The following is a 5,347-nucleotide window of genomic DNA, read 5'->3' as shown; positions in this document are numbered from 1 at the left end:
GACAAATTGTCATTTTCGACAAATTGTCATTTTGGGTCTTCCTTGCGTTCGGGTGGGGCATGTCTTCCCCCCGTGCGTGAGGGAACCCCTCTTACTAATCTATCTATGTTACCGCAGGTGCTACATCGTGGGAGGAGACGACCTTGACAGGTATGGACCACCGCGGCGGCAGGGCGTGCCTAGCATCCACGGGCTGCTGCAGCGTCTAGCGAGGTCTGGGGCGGTCTCCACTACTACCACGGCCGCTTATTGCTGCTCCCCCCTCCTGGTCTACACTCCCCATGCTGTGGTGACGCCCCGTCTGCCGCTACTAGGGCCGCCGCCGTATCGAGGGGGTGTTGCCGCCGCCGCCTGTTTTCTTCGTGTTGCCTGCCCCAGACTTCCGCTGTTCCAGCAGCTCGCCCCTGGACCGGCCGCCAGTACCCAGGTTCCGCTGGCTGCCGATGATTCTACGAGGCGATCGCTGGCCATGCCGTACCTGCCGCTGATGTGATTCCCGCTGTTGGCTTGGCTGTCCCTTCTGGGTCTACCGCGGTGTGTCTTCCCCAGTGAGGAGCGAGGTACTGAGTGATCGCGAGAGTGCGCCGCTCGCGATCCCGCTATGACACCGTATGGACCAGGCACGGGTCTAGACCGACCAGGACATACGCGCAAGTAGCTGGAGGCGACCGTCAGGGGCCTGCCTGCTGTTCCTCCTTCTAAATGCCCTGTTCCATATCGTGATACATTCTTTGATATATGGAAATCTATCCAGTATTTATGGGCACTTCAGTGGGACAGAGTAGGCCCCAACAAAATGAAAGAAATTACTAGACAGACACACCCTTGGAAATATGACCTAATACAAGGAAGTGGGAGGTTGTATTGTGTAGATTACGTATTGGCCATACACGTTTAACTCACGGCTATCTGATGGATGGGGAGAATGAGCCATTCTGTGATGATTGCTTAGTTCCACTGACTGTTAGGCATTTGCTGGTTGAGTGTCCCAGTCTAGTGGAACTTAGGAATCGTTTTTTAGCTTATAGTAGTGAAGCAGGTGGTAATTAGAGCATGCCAAAACTGTTGGGAGAAAGCATGTGTGTTAATAACGTTATCTCTTTTATCAAAGAAGCTGGTCTTCTCAAATATATCTGACAGCTGTGCTGTCTTAGTATATACTTTTTTTTCCCTTTTGTTTGTTTTATATTTTATTCAGATTAATTAACAATTCTTTATTAGAATTTTATTTGATCAGAATTTATTCTGATTTTTATCAATTTTTTTTTTTTTAAATCAAATTTATATGTATCTCTTTTAAGATAAAATTCATAATATATAAACAAGATTTTAAATAACGTTAAAAGATCACACTTAGCATTCGGCGTCGGTGACCCTGGTAGTTGTGACGCCAGAAAACCTACAATCAATCAATCAATCAATCCTCCTGAGAGGTTTCGACCTCGACGAGGACTGGAATGAGTCGGAGGACGGTATCGGCTCTCTCCTGTCAGGTGTCGATCAGCCCCACCCCAGACGACGTTCACAGTGGCGGCAGACCCTTACTTACAGTGAGAGTTCTTAACCCTCGCGGGAAAACGTTTTCTCCTGACGATTCGTTTTCCCAGACTCTGAGAGACCATCGCCGCAAGGCGATTGGCTGTACCTACTCTTCTCCAACTGCTAGTTCCACTGGGAAGGCGAGCGAGTATCCAATTCCTCCCCATTCCCTCTCTCCTTACGGCTTACGAGGGAAAGAGGAGGGATCCTACAGAGATTTCTCTGTAGGATCCCACGTTCGGGACTGCGCTACCGGGGGGACCTTCGGGTTCCTACCTGACGTAAGCCCCGGTCGTTGAGGAGGAATCCTGCCCCATTCTCGATTTCTACGGGAATCGAGAGGACCACCAGCCGATATCGTTTGACGAATTCGGTGGGGGTTTCGCAGACTGCTTAGAATTCTACGGAATTTCATAGCGCATTCAGAGTGTTCGAGTTTTTTACGATCTCCAAACACTTACGCGAGACCACGGTCCAAAGTGAGCGAGACGAGAATCCCCGATATGTTACACGATAATCGGGAACCTCGCCTATGCTCGAATTCCTGGAATTTCTAGCATTGGGAAGAAGACTGCTGCTGAAAGAAACTATCTCACAGTAGGCGACCAACCTGGAATAGAGGAGATCGGACGGGAATATCCAGTTTGGCTTGAAACTATCGTCTTAGTATTCTGTTCACCATTGAAGCTTTCCTTCGAGGAAGACTTCTCCTTCACTCTCTTTGATAGAGAACGAAGGTGGTCGATCTCCAATCCTTATTTTGTTTTCTTGAAGGAAAGAATTTAGGATGGAGATCGTTGTTCAGAATCCTACAAATATACTACGATATTTAACCTCGCGACATGATTCTACTAAGCAGTTGAATGGGTCCGAGGGGTAGGCGCATATCCTAGTTAATCTACGCATTGCGACTTATAAGAAGTATTCTAATTGAACTGCAACTCGGGTTGCCTGCAACCTCCCAGGAGTTTTCAGTTTCAATTTTATATACTTATGGTTTTGTCACGACAACACCATTTCAACTTTTATATTTACCGAAATTCGTTTCGCCTAAATATAATTGCTCGAGCATATCTTTTATGATCGGTAGTTCTAGCCGAACGCATTCCTTCGTGGAATAATGGATTACCTGGCAACTCAGGATGACGAGTCAGCAAGAGCTCAGGCTCAACTACTGCGTATTGAACTGCCTGATAGCAGTCAGTATCAGCTGGGCCTCCGAGATTCACGGTCATGTATGTCTCTCTCTCCCCTGCTTTGATTGACTACCGAACCGTATCTCTGCCCAACAATCATGGACTTAGGTCTCTGATTAACGGGGATTCTCGCAATAATGAAGGACCATCTACTGCTGTGACGCTAGATTCCATCACCTTCGACATTGCGAGAATTTTCAACAGAGATATCTCTTGGACTCTTTCATCTTTCTGTTTACCGCACGGTAACAGAAGTCTGTACAAGTCTCCCGCTGCATCGCACTGCGATAATGCGAATGATTTTGCAGACATCTGAGTTTGTCTTCAAAATATCTCGTATTCGTAGGTGTACAATTGTTCATTGTTCAAACCCGAATTACGAGATGTGTCAGAAGACATCGCCTACTCTCCGACCTGACAGCTCTACTTCCAAATGTTCAGCCCGTGAGAAGCAGTTCTTCAGGCGGCTTTCCCCTGTGTTTTCATTACTGAAGAACGCCCCGCTTTCATTGCAACTACGACTTCTCACCGGACAGCAATGAAATAGCGGTTAGCGTTTTCAGTCATTTGTAAGCACAGGCTATGAATCTTGAGAATCCTTCTCTCGATTCATCTGTGAAGACGTAGGTTGCATTCAATATCTACCTTCGTCTTCAACTGTACATAGTGTTGTTTCTCCTTAGCTGAGATTCAACAACCATGAGATGTTTTAACCTTCTTCAGGGACCTCGGTCTCTAGCAAGGCAATTGACTTTCGCCTGTTGGGCACATGCCTTAAGAGAATCATCACCTCGCTGTCCGGCATTGGTGACAAACAAATACATTATTTTGTTTGGTCTATCGGCATAAACCCTTTAAAGGCGAAGGTCACGTGACTTACTCGGATGCTTTGACAACTTGCCTCCTACCGAACGCAGTCAGGTCGGCAGCTGTCAGAGCGCCCGAGTCAGTTACGAACTACGCTGTTGACTTAGTTCGGTTGTTACAAAGCAACCATTACTTCGTTTTAATAGCTTGTCACAGTACCCATACCATTGACACCCACCATGGAGTGTCGGTGTCCTATCCACTACGAGAACTTCGCTGCATGGGGATAGGAGGATGCGAGAGACTTCGTGGCAAACGGACAGACCAGTATGGGTACTGGACATCACCGAAGTAGAGAAGAGGGATAGGTCATGCGACTATTTCCTTCTTTTCCTCTGAGGAACTGCATGACTTCTCCTGCGAAGTCAAGCATCCAGGGGATGGGGATCCGTGACGCTCGATTTCGTACCGAACTTCGTAGCGAAGACTCAGAACCCTTCGGTCCCTGACGATTGGTTCGAGTCGTTCACAATCCCCTCCTAATGGACTTCACCGCCTTCGATGCGAAGGAGATGCTGCCTTGTCCGCAAGAACTTCTCCGTGGCGCAGGTACTGAAGGCAGGGGTCTGGTCCAACCAGAACCACATGCCCTTCCTTCTACCTTCGGGATATTGCCCACAGGTCCTTGGATCTTTTTCCTTGGGACCCGTGGTGGCTGCTCAACAGTTGTGTAGCGAACCCAGACCCTCGCAGGCTGAACAGCATCGAGTCCTGGTGTGACCGTAAGAATGGATGAGTGAATGAGAGTGTGACTGGCTCCTCTTCCCATCTTTTTCTTCCCCTCTACCTGTGGTTAGAGGGACACGGTCGGCACCCTGCTGGATAAGGACAAGATGCAGGTGAGCTACTCAACAGAGCCCCATCCTATCCCTTTACTTTTACTAGGGATAGGAGCGTATATCCACCACTTCCTCCAACAAGGGGGAGGAAGTGGATGCCAGCTTGAGACAACCCATACTTTATGTTGCCTCTTGCAAACAGGAACAAGTTCTTGCTTGCTGGTACGAAGAGATACGCTTGCCTCTCTCTTAGTACTCGGCCCAGAGGTCTGACCATTGATCCTGCGGTGCACACCCCGATCAATCGGACAGAGGCTTGGATCCCTCCCTCGCTCTTACGACCAGGGAGGCATTCCAGGGATGGACGAACACCAGTCTGTTCATCAAAAGACTCAGATTCCTCCCACCAAGAAGTGAGTCTTCCTATTGTTAAAGGACCGATGGTTTGTATTACGTATCGGAACAAATGACAATTTGTCGAAAATTGCATTTTTCCTAACTATACAAACCTGAGGTCCTTTACATATAGTCCCTCCTCATGCCACCCCTCACTCTGCGTATTTTGCATGGGCCAAAAGCAAAAGTGATTTGTTGCCGCGCAACTGTCGGACAAGCAGTTAACTACCGTTCTCCCCTTGTTCGAAGCTTACGACCGTTCCAGCTGCCGCTAGCTACTTCCTATTGTTAAAGGACCTCAGGTTTGTATAGTTAGGAAAAATGCAATTGTTCCGACACGGCATACAAACCTTCGGTCCTTTTACAATAGGAAGGTACTAGCGGCAGCTGGATAGGTCGTAAGCTTTCGAACAAGGGGTTCGGTAGTTAACTGCTTGTCCGACAGGCGCGCGCGCGCGACTGGGAGGTAAACAAATCACTTTTGCTTTCGGCCTCACAGCGAGTGGACGTGTGTGTTCGACGCTCTCTGCCCGCTTCTCGTCGTTTGCTTTCATGAGTATTTGGTTGTGT

Source organism: Macrobrachium nipponense, chromosome 7, assembly GCF_015104395.2.
Source record: "Macrobrachium nipponense isolate FS-2020 chromosome 7, ASM1510439v2, whole genome shotgun sequence".
NCBI classification, from domain to species: Eukaryota; Metazoa; Arthropoda; class Malacostraca; order Decapoda; family Palaemonidae; genus Macrobrachium; species Macrobrachium nipponense.
Note: the sequence above shows the minus strand (reverse complement) of the source record.